Source organism: Marmota flaviventris, assembly GCF_047511675.1.
Source record: "Marmota flaviventris isolate mMarFla1 chromosome 16 unlocalized genomic scaffold, mMarFla1.hap1 SUPER_16_unloc_1, whole genome shotgun sequence".
NCBI lineage: Eukaryota > Metazoa > Chordata > Mammalia > Rodentia > Sciuridae > Marmota > Marmota flaviventris.
The window spans coordinates 174,462-194,258 of NW_027287691.1; the positions used below are offsets into that span (position 1 = coordinate 174,462).

Consider the following 19,797-nt stretch of genomic DNA (forward strand, 5'->3'; position numbering starts at 1 on the left):
AAAAATGCTCACCATCTCTAGCAGTCAGAGAAATGCAAATCAAAACCACCCTAAGATTCCATCTCACTCCAGTAAGATTGGCAGCTATTATGAAGTCAAACAACAAGTGCTGGCGAGGATGTGGGGAAAAGGGTACACTTGCACATTGCTGGTGGGACTGCAAATTGGGCCGGCCAATTTGGAAAGCAGTATAGAGATTCCTTGGAAAGCTGGGAAGGGAGCCACTATTTGACCCAGCTATTCCCCTTCTTTGACTATTCCCTACAGACCTTAAAAGAGCATACTATAGGGATACTGCTACATGGATGTTCATAGCAGCACAATTCACAATAGCTAGACTGAGGAACCAACCTAGATGCCCTTCAATAGATGAATGTATAAAAAAAAATGTGGCATTTATACACAATGGAGTATTACTCAGCACTAAAAAATGACAAAATCATGGCATTTGCAGTGAAATGGATGGCACTAGAGCAGATTATACTAAGTGAAGCTAGCCAATCCCTAAAAATATGTCAAATTTCTTCTTTGATATAAGGAGAGCAACCAAGAACAGAGCAGGGAGGAAGAGCATAAGAAGAAGATTAACATTAAACAGGGACGAGAGGTGGGAGGGAAAGGGAGAGAGAAGGGAAATTGCATGGAAATGGAAGGAGACCCCCATCGTTATACAAAATTACATATAAGGGGAAGTAAGGGGAAAGGGGAAAAAAAAAACAAGGGAGAGAAATGAACTACAGTAGATGGGGTAGAGAGAGAAGATGGGAGGGGAGGGGAGGGGAGGGGGGATAGTAGAGGATAGGAAAGGCAGCAGAATACAACAGACACTAGTATGGCAGCATGTAAAAATGTGGATGTATAAACCGATGTGATTCTGCAATCTGTATACGGGGTAAAAATGGGAGTTCATAACCCACTTGAATCAAATGTATGAAATATGATATGTCAAGAGCTATGTAACGGTTTGAACAACTAATAATAATAATAATAATAATAAAATAAAGTTAGCATAATTAAATAAGCATAAGAGAAATTTCAGTTCTATGCTGAATTGAACAAGGCAAGAACATATTGTATGGAAGAGTTGAAATTTCAAAAAGAAGAGATCCTGAAAATAAAGAAGAGATCCGGAGAAATAAAATTTCATAGCTAATAAGAATTTTCAAACAGTATGAAATTGATGGAGCTCAGAACCCTACAAGGAAGGAGGGGATGTCTATGTTCCAGGAGAAAAGAGTATTGAATTGACTGAGATCTTTTCTGACAGGGTGAGCAAGTGGAGTTGGAAGTAAGCATCTAGAAGGCCAGGAGAGTAGAGGACATGCTGGCTGGAGGGTGGAGCAGAGGTGTGGTGCTCACTTTTCTTCTTGTCCTTCCCCAAATGACAGGATCCCTTTGTGATGAGAGGGCACAGCTCTGTGACATAGGCCTGGGCCCTACTTTACATTGCTGAAGATGTGTTTCAGGACTCATTTGTCCAAGTGACACAGTGCAATTGAGATGATGGAGAATCCTCTCTTTCCTCTAAATAGCATTAACACCACATGGGTGTTAACCTGGGCAATGGATATGATCCTTGCCTTTGTGGGTGGACTAGGGATCTATCTCCTTTTATTTCCCCACCTCCAGGGTAATCCATCCTTCCCACCACCAAGGAAAAAAGAAAAATTCTGGAAGGTAAGAAATCCTCAGGTCACACCCAACAACAACAACAACAAAATGTTCTCTTTTGTCTACTTTTCTTTTCACATTTCCAAAATAGGTAGACACACTTCAGAAAAGAGAAATTTCAGGACAGAATAGAGAATGATTCTGGGGTAAGCAGGGCAGAGCAGGAGATAGTGTGCACTAGGATTTCTCCTATCTGGAAGTACTTAGACCACATAGAGAGGTCTGAACTCCTGAGAGTGCTTGGTACCTCGGCAAAGGACAGGTCCCGAGAATTGCTCCATCACCTTCTGCTGGTAAGTATCTCTGGAAAATGCCTTTCCTCTGTTTTGAGATGAAGTGGGTCTGAGGGCCTCCATCCCAGGCTCTCAGGTCACCTCTGGTCTTAGGAAGCAGAACTTTGCCTGGCAGCTGAGAAGAGCCTGTGGAAATGAGTCCATTCTTAAGCAGAAGATAAGTGAATGACAACATTCATAGTGTAATTTATTCAGAAAATCCCCTTTTGTGCTTTCCAAAGGAAAAAAAAAATGAAGTATTTTGCCACTTTAAAAATGTTCTCTGAAAAAAAGGGTTTCCACTAGCTAACTGTAGAAGTCCTGCTGTTCAGAAACATGAAATGTCTACAGCTGGTCTATGAGAGCACAGGGAGAACTGGGCTTCAGCCTCTTTTTCTATATTGTCTGTCAGCATGTGAAGGTGAAGAAGGTGCTGTACAAGTGCAGGAAGAAGAGTGGAACTCTGAAAGGTAACACCGTGCCCTTTGACCCCAGAGATGGCATGTTGTCCCCTTTCTCCAAGAGTTCAGAGCCATGCCCCAGAGGAAGTTGGTTGCAGAGACCTGAGAGGGAAGAAGTTGGTAAGGAACTCATCATACCAAAGACACTTCTCAGGTTCTGTGCTTAGAAGGTGTGGTGGATGAAGGGTGGGTGATGTCCAGTAGGGTGGTGTGGACAGCACTTGAGCAGTAGTGCCTAGATATGGAGGTGGGACATTCAGGTCCACCTGTGGTCAAGCTGTTTCATTCTGTTAAGGCCAATTTTTCTTTGAGGTAACCAATCCATTCTCCCCATAAGGTGGTTGTGAGGATCATGCAGGTTAGTGGAGGTAAAAACAACATGCAAATGATAAAAATGTGGCCTCTCCCAGAGTCTTTACATGACTCTCATGCTGTACAAGTGCATTCCTGATCACCGCCATGTCAGGCCTAGACTGCATAAGCTATTCAAATTCGTTCCTCTCCTGGTGGACTTGGACACTGAGGCTTAGCCTCCAGTCTCATCTCCCATGATCTACCCCAAGGGGGCATTGCACTTAACATCCTGTGAAATCTGGGATCCTCCTTTCTCCACCACAATTCATTTGCCATTTCCAGGTTTAGGCAATCGCCTGAAGAATCTGATGGAGATTCAGAATCTGATTTTACTTCTGCAAAGGTGAGGAGCTTTCCAGTTCTCTAGTGTTTTCCCCTCAGCATCTGTAATGTGATCCTGAGGCTCAAGACTGACTTAGTATGTGTACTCCAGGTTGTAGTGGAATGTGATTGAAGCCCTGGTGGTAGGAATAGGAAGAGGGCAGTGGAGGGGCAGTGGAGGGTCCATAGGCCAAAAGTTTTCACCCCTGCCCAGCCTCTTGGTCCTTCTTGCTCCTGGCTCTAGCTTGTGCCTCTTGTCTCCTGTAGTCTCCTAGGGAAGCTCTGGGACCAGGACAGTTCTCCTCTACTGGTAAATGAAGATGTTGCAGGTGAGGTGTTCATGCAAGAGCCTGCTGGAGTTCAAGAGCTACCACATCAACATTTAGAAGATCCTTCTAACATCATACCCCCATTAGGTCCTCTAGCTCCTCTGACCAAACACACTCTGCCTTGGGCCTCATCCTTATCAGAAGAACATGAAGACAAGTCTGACTTCAATAGAAACACACTGGACATTGTTCCACAGAGCTCTCTGGTAGGTCACTCATACTGGGCATCCCCGATCACCGCCATCTCAGGCCTAGACTGCATAAGCTATTCAATTTTGTTCTGCTCCTGGTGGTGGGCAACTGCCAAACTCTTATTTTTCTCTACCTGGGCACATGGCAAATCCAAGCAAGAACAACTTTTTCACCATCCATCAGACCCCACAATCTCAGTAGACCCCACACGATGGCACATAGAGTCTGGAGGCCTCTCTTTCATCAACTCTGATGTACAGACACTTCTAGAAATGCTGATCACCAAAAGACCAGAACTAAAAGTGTGGAAGGAAAATATTAAAAATGGGTCCTCTTTCAAACAAATGAGTCCAGATTACACCATGTATTCTCTGGGAAACATGTTGGAGTTAATGGGTAGCAAGAGAGACACCACTGCACAAACCTTCGGGAACACAAAAGAAAAACCAGAGCAGCTTCATGATACTCAGGATTTCTCTTACCACAAGGACTTGCGGAGTCCTTTAGAGAAAAAATACAGCCAGCTGTTCTGGGGCCTGCCCTCTCTGCACAGAGAGTCCCTGGTGGCTACTGCCTGGGTCTCTAAGAGGTCCTCTGCTGCACAATGCAAACATGTAGCATTCAACATAGTCTCAGAATCTCTCTCAGTTCAACATCAGGATGAAGAAACTGCACAGATTTCTCAGGAGGAGCTCTTTTCCCAGGAGGAAGCCCAATCCCAACTTTTGGCACAAAACTTGTCCCCATCTGTGGCTCAGGGTCAGACCCTGTCCAGCACTTCATACACTTTTCCAAACCTACCACCTTCTTCATCCCAGATTAAGCCTGGCACAACAACTTGTTCTAAATCGGAAAAGGAGGAACAGACTTTCTTCCAAACTGAAGAACAACATTCAGAATGTCCCTTGCAGAACCAAAGGAAGGTCTTATTCTCTGAGATCCAAAAGACTCTGGAAGACCTTTACCAGCCAGCTCTCAACCTTCCACAGGGAAGCTGGGCTTCCCAAATTTCCAACTCTGTCTCCATAGTTGCTGGGGATTCTGCCAGCCAGGAGCTAGAGAACAGACTCGAGCAACATATTCAAGGAAAGTTAATCAGTGATCAACCACAGCTAGGCCCTCACTGTAGATTTCTCGCATCTCACGAACAGATGCAGCCTCAGGATCAATATCCAAGGAAGAGTCAATGCCACAAAAATGATGAATCTGGCCCCTCACAGTCCAGCCAGTCAGCACTTACTGATAATGATCTGCAGAAGATGGAGCAGCCCAGCCAGTCAACACTTGCTGGTCATGATCTGAAGAAGATGGAGACTAAGCACACTGAAAGACTGTCTACAATGGGCTCTGTGACATTCAAACTGGATTTCCCAAACAAGGGTCTAGAACCAGAACTACAGAAGCAGCCAGTAGATATATCCTGGAGCTCAGGAAGCACCTCGGGGACGATTCAGAATGACAATAAGGAGGTTTCAGAAAGTTACTTGAGGAGGAACAGGAAGGGTATTCCAGAAAGTGAATTATCTACAGGCCTAGACAAGAAAATTGTGGAAAAAATCCTGCAAGACCATCTGAGCAGAAAGTCAGTGCAGATCAAGGAGGGCATGATCCCTGTGTGTGTACGTGGATCCTGGCTTGCTGCCAACTATGCTTTTCCAAAGTCCTACATGCACACAAAACCCATCTATCAAGCCTCCTCCAAGTACCAGCAATCCTATGTAAACACTGTTCAGCAGCTTTCCTTTCTTGACCCTGGAACCCACCTGAAGCTAGAAACAGATACTATGAGGTCTCGGGTGAGGCGTAGGTGGAGTCCATCCCTCCAGGCTTTTGATCCCATTAATTACACCTTAGGTGAGGCTCAAACCTCACCCCTTCCACAGCCTGCCTGTTCCTCCTCAGCCTCCAGTGACTACAGGGCCATTTCAATCGCAAAAATTGGCAGTCTCCTGGAAGAACTTCCTCAGAAAGGTCAGGGAAAAAGGGTAATAAGAAAAATTTCATTTCCCACTTTACATAACCCCCTTCCTGCACTCTCCCCTTCAGAAGTTCAGAAGACCATGCGAGGCACCCCACTGGGTGGCAGGCATATGACTTCAGATGCCTACATGCCTTCTGATACCTATAGCCATCTGGACATGAACCAACAGAGTCCAGTTTTTAGAGGTATTGGAAAAGCTAGCCTGGAGCCCAGTCTAAGCCTGGATATGGCCAGTTATGAGACACCGAAACAGAGTAAAGATGTGGCCTCGGGATACCCATGTCCTGGTGCGACAATGCTGGAAATTAAAGTAGGGACCCAATCATCAACAGCTAAAAAGACAAAGGAGACAGAGTTGGAGAAGAAGAAATCATCTGAATTGGAAGTGACAGTGGAAGCCTCTGTGATGGCAAACTCCCAAACCATCAATGTGAATCTGAAGAATGTAGGGTCTCTGGGAAACATGAAAAGCCCCTCCCCATCTAGAATATCTATTTCACAAGATCCAGGAGACCAAAACCTGAAAACAAAGATATGTAGTGGTTTTCAGGTCAAAGTGGAGGTTGAGTCAGAGGAGCAACACCAAGACCAGTTCACTGGAGTCCAGCAAGATTGCCTCACTAATGAGCTCTCCACCACAGATATTTCACATTCTGGAGTGTCCCTGTCCAACTCAAAGAGCTTTTGCAGGATTCACAAGTCAATATCTCAAGCTCTATGTGATGATGTAATGAAGGCAGGGAGCAGCCAGGAGCAGGAGGAATCCAAAGTCACAAATGTTGAGGTTCCTGGAAAGAATGACACTGAAATGATTTGTCTAAATAAAAGCCAAGAGAGCTTCCGGAGGTCCAGACCAAGAGAGGAGGAAGGAAGTTCCCTAGAATGTGGGTTGAGCCCTTCTGACAAAGTCAAGGATATAGACACTACTTCAACCAAGTCCTTCCCTTGCTTTCCAGAGAAGGAACAGAATCCTCAAATAAGCTACTGTAATATCAAAATGAAGGACTTTGTGCAGTCTTTTAACAATCCTCAAAAAGGAAAAGGGAAGGAAAATTCCCTGAATAAAGTCAACCACCTGTCAGCTACCACCCAGACCCAGAAATCAGCCACAAGCCACATATCCAAGGACATTGGGGTGCTTGAACCCCAGGCCCTCATGAGAGTTGTTGGACAGACCCTGATGGACAAGCTGATACTTCAACGTAGAAGTTTTCCAACAGAGTTATATGGGCATAAAGAAGAACCCCAGATGCTATTGGGTAGGCAATCTTGTCAACCCAGGGGTTCTTCCTACCCAGAGAGAAGACAAATGTTTATAGACATTGCCTCTGGTCCCCAAGCAAAACCCAAGGACCACAGCCCCAAGAACAAGTGGGCAGAAGACAATAATTGGACCTGCAAGCCTAGGAATGTTGAGCCTCCAGCCACCCCCTTCCAACTCAGGCCAATTGGGGTGAGCACTTTGAGCCACCTTCATTGTTACCCAACATGTTTTTTTCAAAATGGTGATGTGCATGGTCAACAAGGTCTTGTTTACCATGAGTTTCCTGGTGAAAAAACTTTCAGAAAAAAAAAATGAATTCAAGGGGAGAAAAACTGTCATCATGTGAACCCCTTCTCTAAAGACTAATGTCTTCTTCCCTTCTGGGATTTCAATTGCTTCCTAATAAATTGTTTTTTCCCCTTTTCTCATCAGATATATTGATATTTTTTGCGTGTACTCCTGTGGGGCATGAAGGGGGTTGGTGTTTACTTTCTCAGAGTGGCTTCTGGAAGGAACAGGACATTCAGAGGACCCACCCTCATCTCAAATTCTCTCATTGTGCCTGAAGGATTCCTCATTCAGTCATCACAGAAACAAACATTAGAATGCCTTGAGCCCTCTCAGGATGAGGCAATTTTGTGAAGACCCCACTCCACAGTCTGACTCTATCAAACTTTCCCTTGCTTTCCCTATCTGTGTAACTGTATACAACTTTGGGAATGGGTGCATAAAAGTGACAGAATCCAGTAGCTTCACACATGACAAAGTAGGCATGGGAATGTTGGGGGGGAAATTAGTGTGTTGGTCTTAAATTTAGGAAAACCTTGTTCCTTAGATTTTCTAGTGGGGAAAGAAGTGTGTTTGATGTGGGAGCCCCTTCTCTCCCTGATATTGTTTGGAATATAGATGGGACTGTCAACCCCTCTTAGCTCAGCCTTAATGACATGGCAGTGTCACTCAACTCCACATCTGATTCCAACATTTTCAAGAGCAGCAGCCAAGGTAGAACTTGTAACTCTGCATCTAAGTGGGGGCCACAAAGTTCTGTTGAGTGCTGCATGGCCCCTGCGCATGGTCACCTCTCTTCTCCTCTAGAAGGGACTGTGCATACACTATCTGACTGATAGTAGTGCATGCTAGATATAAAGTGGAATGTGTAGAATAATTGACTTTTAGAGCCAAGACAGAAGGAAGAGCATAATTGGATGCCATGGAGTGCCATGAACAGGAAGCCACTGCCTTCCCATGCTAGCTACCAGGCTAGCATAAGGAGACCAGATTGTCTGAGGTGTTCCCTGGTTCAGCCTAGACCAATTCCAGGGCCTGTCTACTGTCGTTTCCAGACTACAGGCCTGGAGAAAGCCCTTTAGCTCTAATACACAATAGAAATAATGCAAAGCCTTCAAGCAAGGAAGGTTAAATTCCTAAGAGTAAATTTACTAAGTCTGCTTCTGCCCATCTTTGCCTCTTAAGTTCCAGAAGAGATGACCTGATATTTGGTGGAGTACCCAGGACTAGGGAACTCTGGCTGTGATTCAGCCTAGGGACTTTGACACATGTACCTGGCCTTAGCACTGCTTCCATGGACAAAGTGGGGTATCTAAAAAGATCAAGGTCATGGCATAGGGTTTCAAAGCAGTTCCATCCAGGCTTCTAGAATTTCCTTGTCCAGAGACAAATGGGTGAAGAAATGATTTGACAGAATTTGTATATACAAAGGAAAGTAACCTATCCAAAATGTGTGAGCTTACTAGACTGGATTGAGATAAATATTCATTTCTGCTGAGCCTCACTCTTCTTCTAGTAGAGGTTTCCTCTTTCAGGGGTCATCCACACAGAAAACCAGGATGGCTGTAAAACAGTGAGAGGAGTGATCATTTCCCTGGGCCATTCCATACTATTCCACAAGCCTATGTGTGGTGGGCAATGGACTCCACCATCGTGGCCATATTTATTCCATGGTGGAGAGTCCTGTGCCAGGAAGTGCCACCAGGAACAGAATACACTTATAGGTTCTGTATCCATACCTGTCAGGACCCTGAATGTGGGACTAGGAGGCCAGTTTGGATGGGTTCCAAAGACCTCTTTTTACCCACATCCTAGGTCTCCTAAAAGGATGAGTGTTACAGATGGCCACATTGATAAACCAGCCTGAAACAGCAAAGAGAAAATCCCATGACTACTGGTCCTGCTGTTTTATGAAAGGTCAGCGAGAGGGAGATCCCACAAAGACCCCCTGGAGACCTCCACACAGATCCACACTGAGACCTCCAGAGACTCCACAAGATCTTCAGAGTTTCCCACAGAGACCTCCATAGATACTCTCACTGAAACCACCACAGAGGCTCAAAAAGAAGCCCCCAAAATCCCTCTGACTAAGAGATATTCATAGACACCAAATGAGATCCTCCCAGATATTTCCAACACAGAACCACATCAAGAACAATTTCTCAAAGACACTTGGAGAGAAACCTCAGACAGAGACAACACACTGAGAAGACAGACTTCCCCCAGAGAGCTCATATCCATTCTTAGGAGCCTGTGCAGCCACACAAGAATAGGTGTTTTGCACTCCTAGGGCCTGGAGAACACAAGGGAACAGTACTCAGCCACAGAAGTAGGATGGTGCTGCCCATCACATATATATTCTGCCTCCCCTACAGACACAGGTAAGCTGGGGAAGCAAAGAAGATGGAAGAGTTCCTTGGTCAAGGCTTGAGGACACTGCTGGACGAGTGTCCTGCAAAGGTGCCCTGTAGCTGCCCACTTGTGCTGGGCCACAAGCCAGACTGAACCTGGCATAGCAGCAGTGAATCTTCCAATGTCCCTAGCAAATTGTTGACCTATTTTCACAGCTGAGAAAGTGTCTGGAATGGAGTCTGTTCCTCAGGAATAAGAAGGAAAGGGTGGTGACTAGGACTAGGAGAAACTCCACACCTACACAACACCAACACCTAACTGGTGTCTTTATCTGTTGCACTGAGAAAAATGTTTGAGGAAGAAACACAAACTAGAGAGGAGCTATGGAATGACAGCACCTCTGCCTCCTGACATTACCCTCTCTTATATTGCCCAGTGCCTCATGATGGACAACTCAGGAATCCATTCACTTCACAGCCTCCAGCCTTGAGGGAAAGAGAGGAAGAGTACCTGAGCTTCCCCAGGGCATGCTTTTTGCATGGCTGCCCAATGCCCCTTCTTACCCTCATCTCAAATGACTTGTATGTAACGAGTTCCTTGCTTAGTGTTTCCTTTACTTCTCACCTTCCTCTGCAAACTCTCCACAGGGAAGCCAAGAGGTCCTTCTTCCATCTCGTCAAGAGCATCCTCAGCACTAGGAAATCCCCTAGGCCTCACCAGCACTCCTACATTCCCACTGACCTGATTGTTACTATTATTGTTACATGAAGTCACTCACTCAGAGAAAACACTGCAGAAATGAGAAAGGATGGGGTGGGGGAAGTGAGGGGAAAGCAACAGATGACAATGACACAGGCAGCCCATGGTTCTGAAGACTCAGATTTCACATCCAAGGATGGAACTGGGGAGAGCCAGGGCTAAGCCAAGTGCTTTCCCAGAACAGGAGCCCTTGCAGGAAGTGTCTTCCCCACAGTTCCTCTCAGAAAGAAAGCAAAGCCAGTGGTTGCAGCTACATTTCAGGAGGGAAGAATGTGGAGAACTCAGCTACTGCTTCAGCAGTGGGTACCAGCAGTGGGTACAGAGCCTTCAGGGGTATTTTGGGGGAATCTTCTGCCAAGCCAACCTCATCCAACAGCACCACAGACACGTACTGCTGCAGGTCCTTCCCCTGCTGGAAGCGAGCACACTGCTTAAAGGTGTTTATGATGCCCTGTGGGGTGCAGTGGGGGCTACACTGGAATAACACCAGGTGGACTTGCTTCAGGCTGCGGAAGAGAGTGGAGTGTGCGGCCTGGCCCTGCATGGCATCTGCCACTATGGTCTTGGTGAGAGATTTGGAAGTTCTGGGCTTTCCCACCAAGAGGGGTATCTTCAGCTCAATGCAGATGATCATCATGAAGACGTTCTCCTTCAGAGCCAAGTTCCTGGCTATGGTTTTCCTCAGAGGCACCCCACTCAGGAAAAGATCCTGTGCGTGTGTGATCTCGTCCAGGATGACCCCGTGTTGTCATATGGTTCTGGAAAATACCTGCAAATGGCTCTGCGGTAGGACTCCTTCTCTTTTAGGGAGGTGTGGTAACAGACCCCCACAGCCATCACCAGGGACCAGAGGACGGAGTCTCTCCTGAAGTTATTTTTGCTGACACTGGTCTCACAGAGAAAGGTGTTTAGCTTCACCAAGAGCATCTCGCTGCGGCCATGAAACCATGTGAACACCTTCACACAGCGCTCCACATCCCGGAGGCTGACGAAACTGCACTCACTTTTAGTGTTCCTCATGAACCTCTGGGAGGCAGAGAGCACTTCCGTGATCACACGAGTCTCCTCCTTGTTGATCCTGACGTGGTCCACCAGTCTCTGCACAATCTGCTGGATGTAGAGCTTTTCAGCAGTGTCATTCAGTTGCCCAAAGTCCCACACCAGAGGAATCAGGCTCGGGGGCAGGGCATGGACGCGGTACACCAGCTGCCTGAGGGGAATGGAGCCCAGCCTGTCTGCTGTTTCCTCTGCACTGACCCTGTACCCCAAACCAGCTGACTCCAAACGGCAGATGGTCTCCTGAGAGTGCTTCCTGTAAGGGTTGCAGGCAGCTATGATGTGCAAGCCTGAGCCCTCCTCCAGTGGCTGGCCATCCACGGTCTGGTCACACAAGACTTCCTTAATATAGCTTATGGCTTCTGTTGTGTTGGCTTCGTCAAAGAACAAGGTAGTGTCCAACTGGTGTTGGTCCTTATTGGATAAGGCAGTTTTCTCAGCCTCCAAGACTTTGGAGTGGATCATGGCTGCAGTTGTTCCTCCATGAACCTTGACCAACTTCATGGTCTCAGCCTTGGCACCACAACGCCGCAGATCACTAAGGAATTTAATGAGCCTGGTTTTCCCGCAGCCTGTTTCTCCCATGATGATAACTGGGATCCCACAGCGGAACCGCATCTCAATGGCCAGAATCTTGAGCATGTTGTCTGTTGTAAGCTCATATGTTTCATCAGGGTCCAGGGCCCAAGAAATTCCTAATGGCTGGCAGAGTCTCAAGATTTTCTCGTGTCTGGGCAGGTTATCAAAGTCAACATTGAAGGGCACGCCTTGAAGCAACAGCCTTATGTACAGTTCTTCTTTCATGACATCTTTCTTGATTATCTTCCCATTGAGATGGTTGATGGCATCAACGCTGCCATTCTCATTGGGCCGGAGATGGAAGCCTATGAATGTCATGGTCTCGTGGTCACCATTGAAGAACACATATGGGTGAGGCTCTGACTCCCACCTCCTCCAGAGAGTGAAGGGGGCGACCTCTTCTTCATCTTCACCATCTGTGGTGACCGTGTGCTTCCCAGGGCTCTGGTCAGAGGTATGAAGTGTTGGTGTGGCAAAGTCTCTTGCCATGAAGATCATGAAGGTGACCACAAAGTTCTTGAAGCCCCGTAGTGCATCTTCAGTACATCCTGGATTGCAGAATGGAGAGGCCTCACAGTCCTTGAGCTGACAGTTGAGGAACCGAGCAAAATTCCAGAGTTCTGACCAGGAGGGGTTGATGACCCCGCAGTATATGAGTAGGTGCTGGATGCATTCCCCTGGGGTACCTTCAACAGAGCCTTCTTGATAGTGAAATGTGTCTAGGTTTTCTTTTTGATGGAATCGTTTTAAATATTGGTAAGGTCTTTGGAAAGTGGCACTTTGGAACTCTCTCTCATCCATTCCAGGCTCTATGACGCTCCTCTCAGGGCTCAGCTCCATGGCTATCACTTCACTGGGAGGTCTGCAGGTGACTTTGGGGAAGATATCAAGAAAACTGAACTGGGGGACATGTGGATTCTGCAAAGGAGAGACATAAGTAGAAGTTAGAACTTGATTTCCTGGCAGACACCTTCCATGCAGTCTACCCTGGATGGGACTTTATGAAAAAAAAAAATCACTTGAATACATGTGGCTTTCTGCAGTCTATTGTTCACAGAGGCTGGCATCTGCACGTTAGGGTACTACAAAAGCTCAACTATGGCAGCTGTATTATGAACCAGGAAGCCATTTCCAATCCTGCGGCTCCATCTCTCCACTAAGCACAAACAGTGTGTGACAATAGAACTCCCACCAGCTAATGGGTTTCTATGAGCGAAGTGTCCCTGCCATGTTCACTGGCAGTGAACATAGGAGACAGTGTCTGTCAACAGAGGAATCTCCCATCACTCAGCATGGCTGGGACTCAACCCAGACACACAGCACCAATCTGACAGATCCAGACAAATCCAAGATGCTGCCAATCAACACAAGAGCATTCTCATTCCAGACATCATTGAATTCTAAGCCCAAGCATGCATTTCCCCTGACACTGTACATGCTGCTCCTCTAAGGCAAAAGTGGGAAACAACTAAGATGTGTCACCCCAGCCACAGGCCACAGAATCAAAAGTGTACCATGACCACCTGCAAATGCCCTTGTACATACCTGCTTTGAAGACCTCCTTGACTGCACTAAATTTCTTTCTGTAATTTCAATGATATATAAATGGCACAGACTCCGAAGCCACATTTTCCCACTTGTATCCATTAGGTATTGTAAAATGAGGAGTTTGAAAAGAAAGACCCAAGTTCCAGACTGTACCTAAAGACAGAGAAGCATGGGTTTAAAAATAAACAATTGCCAATCATCTCTCCCAACCCCCAGGACCCTCCTGTCTTGTTCCTTGAGAGAAGGGTATCGACCACAGGTAGGTGTAGAAAGAAGAGACTCTTCATACAGGGAGAAGCAGGTGGGGCCCTTGGAATTACACCTTCTGATGTGGCCATTTGGTTGCCATATGGGAACTTACCGAAGCAGTCACATCAAAGTGGAATATCATGGGCTTTTTCCCATACTGAGAATCCCAGAAAGACAGGAGGGAGCCCAGGACGTGGCCCTCATCCACCCGAGTGTCAGTCAACCGAACAATCTTTAAAGGGACCTTTTCACTGTTTAACTTCTTTTTCAGTTTTTCATGCAATCTCTTCACATAGAGAGATTTCCCTGTAATGTTAAAATAAGGAAATGAGATCCCAAGGCTATGGACCAAAAGGAAGAGAATCCAGAGAGATTAGAAATTACATCTCAGGCAAGAGCAGTGGCACCTGCGTGTAATCCCACCTACTTGGGAGGCTGTGGCAAGAGGATTGCAAGTTCAAGACCAGCGTCAGCAATTTACTGAGGCCCTAAACAACTTAGTGAGACCATGTCTCAAAATAAAAAATAAAAAAGGTTGGGGATGTGGCTCAGTGGTAGGGCACCCCTGGGGCAAATCCAGTTTAAAAATAATAAAAACAGTTACTTCTCTGTGTAAAATTCAAAAGTGATGCAAGGGAATATCAGAATAGAGCACAACTCCACCATGAAGCCAGAGTCCCCAGCTGTCACCCACTCAGCATCCTGGCATTCTCCATGATGACAGCAGTGGAAGTGTAATAATGTAAAAGCAGAGGTATGTCCCGAGCAGGGAGGGGAGGGCAGGTTTTGTCCTGACAGGGCACAGTGATGTTCATGGGATGAAATCAACAGAATGGAAGTCACCACTTCTTTCCAAGGACACATGTCAGTGACTGAAGGGAGGGTGCGAAGCACTCTTCTCCTGGAGCCAGAGCAGCTGTGCCTCCTCTGCTCACACTAATGCGACCCAGAAAAGGTCAAGGGTTTACACAAGAAAAAAGTGACCTTCAGAGAAGTCCATCCAAGGAGGAGCTGGGCTCCCAGGAACTGCAACCTGGGTGGAAAGGGGGCCCCTTCTAGAGGAAGTACTGACTGTAGGCAGTCAGACCCTCCTGAGACTCACTTTCCCACCTGCAGAGGGGTGTCATCTGAGGTGCCCACTGCTGCAGAGGCAGGGGTCATTGGGAAACCCTGAGAGACTGCCTGCCCACCCCAGTGTTCTCATTACCAACTCCGGCTCTCTCCGAGGCCACGATCCCCACACACATCTGGTCTCTGAACACAGCTGCTGCGGACAGGGTCTGTGCTGGGACCTGGTAGTGATGTGCCAGGTAGTCCTGGATGGCATGGAGGGGTGCCTGGGGGATGAGGTGGACTTTGTGCTGGCTGAAGGCTGAGGGCAGGTAGCAGCATTCCCGTGCCGCATCACAGACCAGCACCAGCTGGTAGTCCTCCCGGGGACACTGTGTGCACAGGCTGCAGAAGAGGGCCTCTGCCTGGCAGGCCACCTCATAGCTCAGCTGATCTGCGAACAGCAGGCTGTAGACCTTGTGCCCCTGGGAAACCGGGGCCAGGCAGCGATGCAGGAACAGGGCCACCTCCTCAAATGTGGTCCCCGGGGTACAGAGTAGCACCTCATCGAAGGTGGGCAGGGGCTGGCCTGGGGCCTGCATGTAGATGGCCAAGGTAGCCAACAACACCTCAGAGTGGCCACATAAGACCAGGTTGGGCTGGCCAGCCTGCAGGCCCAAGGGGAGTGACCGTTCCACAGGAGGCCTGCCCATCCTGGCCAGGCAAGCCAGACAATGGCCCAGGGCCTCCAGGTCCAGGCAGCCAGGCAGAAAGACAGTCATGCTCTCCAGGGACTGTTCCATGATGGCCCTCAGCTTGGTCACCAGGCTGATCTCAGCGGATTGCAATGGAGGTAATTTTTCCATCATTGTCCTCACGTGGTGTCTGGGGGCCTCATTGAACCCCTCGGTGGCCCTTAAGACGTCAGCTGGGGTGCAGTTGTCTTTGATGAAGGACAGCATCATGAGGGCAGCTTTGCTGGGACTCTGCTTCCTGAGCTCGGTGCTCAGGAGGACCAGCTGCTCGGCCGTGTAGAAGTTGAGGTAAAAGTGCTCCCTGCGTTTTCTGCTCACCAGCTCCTTCCAGTCATCCAGGAAGTGCTCCATCTGCCTGCAGAGGGCTTCCAGGAGCTGGGTGACGTCCCCACTCTCTGCCAGCTGGCTTACCAACTCCAAGTGGAAGTCCATGCAGATGGAGATGCCATTCCCGGGGCAGCAGTAGACCTTGGCAGTCCAGGTCCGGAACAGCATGTTTCCCGCAGAGTACAGGTTCAGGAAGGCTTGCATGAGCCGCTGCACATGGCAGAATAACTGCGGGAAACAGGGGCATGAGGCAGAAGTCACAGTGAGCTAGTGAAGAAGGACGTGCCAATCTAGACACACATGGGTTCTAAGTCAAGGGGCTTGGGTTCACTCCTCCCACAGGGTCACTGGGAAACACAAAAAGCCTAGGGAGAGGGCAGCCACCTTCAGGAAGAGATCAGGTTGCAGATAAGAATGTTGATGTGGGCTGGACTGTGCTCAGTGGTAGAGCACTTGCCTAGTATGTGCCAGGACCTGGCTCTATGGCTGCACTGGAGGAAAAAATGTCAATTGTGAAGTACAAACAAACTGTAAGGAAAGAACCTATAACAGGAGATATCTATATGTATATGTATATGTATATGTATATGTATATGTATATCTATATCTATATCTATATCTATATCTATCTATCTATATATATATATATATATATATATATATAGAGAGAGAGAGAGAGAGAGAGAGAGAGAGAGAGAGAGATTTTTACAAAAACCAACAACCTGTGTCAACAATTATTTCAGGGTTTTGTTTTTTTTTTTGGTACTAGGGATTGAACTCAGGGTGTTCTACCATTGAGCTATGTCCACAGCCCTTTTTTATTTTAAGACAGAATCTCACTAGGTTGCTGAGGCTGGCCTCTAACTTGCAATCTTCCTGACTCCCTCCTGAGTCACTGCTGTTACAGGCATGTGCCACCACACCTGGCTTGATTACTTTAGTTTTGAAGAAGAGTGCCCATTAGAATCTTGAGGTGTTTGACTTTACCAATTTACAGAGTAAACAAAGACATTTGTGCTTCCTTTTAAGATCTATCTACTTGGTCACCTCCTGCTAAATGCAGCTGATTAACCACCAATGGTGACAGAACCTTCTGATGTTCTTAAGGAGGAGCTGATGCCTCCAAGGCCTGTCCCACCTCAGATGTGGCTCCAGGCAAGGTGCACCCTGCAGACCCACAAGCTCCACTCTCTGGAGCCAGTCTGTCCACCGGAGGCCAACCCCTGCCCCTTCCCCTTTGCAAGCAGCAGGGCAGTGAGTATGCCCAGCCTGAGGCAACAGGGCGTCTGCTCACCTCAGAAAACCTCTCCACTTCCATACTCTTGTGGTCTTTCTTGCCAGACATCAGCATCATCTTGTTTAAAAGATCCCTCAGCTCTTCCAAAGTGTAAGAGCGATCTGGCTCCAGGTCACTGTGACCCCCAGGGAGGATCAGGCTCAGGATGGCATCTGGGGAGATCTGGGAGGCACAACATGTTTAAAGGCCATTTTCTGGTGGCTGAAACCCTGACTCTGCAGCAGGCCAACGCATGCCACCAACACTGCACCTGGAATCTGGGAGAGCTCACCTTCTGGTCACCTGTGGATGCCCTGATCTCATAGATGCCTCTGCTGTTGATTGCTGTGGCCAGGGACAGGGACGAGAGCTCAATGGATCCGTGGCTTTCCTTCACTGTCTTCAGCCACTCCAAGTTCCTGGCAGAATCTCGCTGTTGGGATAAAAGCAGAGAACATGGACCAGGGTTCGAATGACTATCTTCCTGGATGTCCTCCTCCTGCCTCTGCCCTTGCTGGGCAAACTCCAGCCACTCTCCTCCAGGGCTCTGGGTGTAGCTGCTCATCCAGTGCCTGAGGCTGTCTCAGGTGCCTCTGACTGGTCCTCAGGACCCTGCCTGGTCCCCAAGGACCCTGGCCACTCAGTGTAGCTGCACTGGTGCCTGGTTCCTAGCTGACACTTGGAGTGCACGTGGCCTGCACTTATGGATGATTGGGTGGATGGCCACAGGCCACACTCCCAAGTGAAATGCCACCATCCTGTTAGGTTCCCAGAATAAAGGCCCTCTGAGGAGAGATGCTTGACTGAACAGGAGCCCTAAAATCTTAATGTCCTGCCATGGTCCCTGAGCATGACCTGAAGAACTTGAAAAATTGCAACAGAACGTCAGCTTCTAGCAGAAAAATGAAACTGCAAATTGCTCTCTCTGTCCATCTCCCCACCCTCCAACCACACACAGGATTGTCCCAAGGCTGATGCAGGCTTCTGGACATCTCTTCTCGTTGGGCAAGTTATGAGTGTACATTTACTCAGATGCTGGTACAGGCAGTTTACTTAAGTGTTTGTTTTTTTTTTTTTTTTCTGATAAAAAAATCAATATTAATTGTGAAAAATACTCAAAAGTAACCAAACAAATGGAAAATTACTACCATTCAGAGAAAACTGCTGCACACCCTTTTGCACACTTCCTACCATGCTCTTTCCACACTTGTCCTGTAGGGTGGAGACTGCTCTTGACATGCAGTTCTGTAGCTCCCGTTCCAACCCAAGACAAAGAAAGCATTTCCATATGTGAAGAAAAGCTGGTTTTAAACATCAGTTTAAATGGCTGCCTCCATGCCTCCATGCCCATGTGCCCTCCAAGCACAGCTGCTCCCCAGGGCTGCACGACCTCCATGCCTTGGAACCGGGAACAAGACTCACCAATTTACGGGGCAGATGGGGGTCGTTTTGCAGAGCCTTCCAGAGTTCTCTCAACTGTTCCATGAACTCGCTGAAGCCTGCCTTCTGGTCCAGCTTATACAGCAGGGACGCATAGCCCTGCACAGCATCATGGAAGCAGGCCACCCGGTCCACGTCAATGTCACTCTCTCCAGCTGAGATGGAGGCCAGGTCCACAAACACCTGGAGCTCGGTGATGCCTGGGGCAGAGGACAGGTCAGCACAGGACCACTCCAGGATTCTGCACAACTCTCACCTGGAGCACGATCCTTCGTGAAGCCATCAACAGACACTAAGTAAACACCTAGGATGTGTGATACTTCCTGCCTTCAGTTAGGACACCAGGGAACCTTTTCTTTTGCAGCATACGATGACACCACTGACCAACATCTAACCTTTACCAAACAATGTCTCAGGCACTGTTCTAGGCTTGTGTGTAACTTATTTCCTTTAATCCACAAACATCATCACTTAAACAATTCAGATTCAGTTGGTTAATAATATGTGGACAATTACTTATTTAAAAAACTGAGATAATTCCCCCAGGGTTAATTACTAATCAAAGAATGTACATCAAAGCAGACTCAGGAGTACAAGGTGGAAGCAGCACAGCTCTGGATGAGAGCTGGAGCCAGCACAGCCTTAGTGGCAGCAGGAGGTGGTCTTCTAGGCCTCTGCCCCTGCTCCACCTCTTTGAACTTTCTTTCTTACCTCTCCTCCCCTGCCTCTATCTAGTCCACACAACCATGCAGGCTGCCTAGCGCTAGGCTGGAAGAGAAATGCACATTTTCTACAAGCTTAGAGCAGCAATGCCCCCCTGCCTGCAGGAGCTTACCTAGGCCTCTGGCAGAATGAGTTAGAAGGAGCAAAGGAAATCCAGATGCTTACGAACACAGATGGAGAGAGCAGCAAAGTAAACAGTTTTAACCAGAACCCTGAGAAGCCATCCTGATGCAGACTCCACTGTGAGCCTGGAAGCAGACACTATCCCCCACTTAAAGCACACACACAGGAATGAGTCAGAGTGCCCTCAAGCTCAGGAACCCCACTTGGCAAACAACTGAAGTCAAGTGTCCCCCATACCTCCCAGGGCCTCGTGCAGCCAGCTGACCAGCTCCTTCTGCAGGGCCAGCTCCTCCAGACACTGGCAGCAGGGCTCGCTGATGTCCTGCAGCAGCTTCTTAGCCCAGATATGCTGTGGGCTGATCTGGTCCAGTGTCTCAAGGAGGGTGGCCTCGAAGTCATCAATCTGCAAGATGAAGCTCTGCTGTGG

The 19,797-nt window shown here is 47.8% G+C and overlaps 1 pseudogene; it reads right to left on the bottom strand.

The window, feature by feature from the left end:
- Positions 1-19,797, bottom strand: part of LOC114080224 (E3 ubiquitin-protein ligase RNF213-like) — a 151,008-nt pseudogene that overhangs the window by 101,930 nt on the left and 29,281 nt on the right.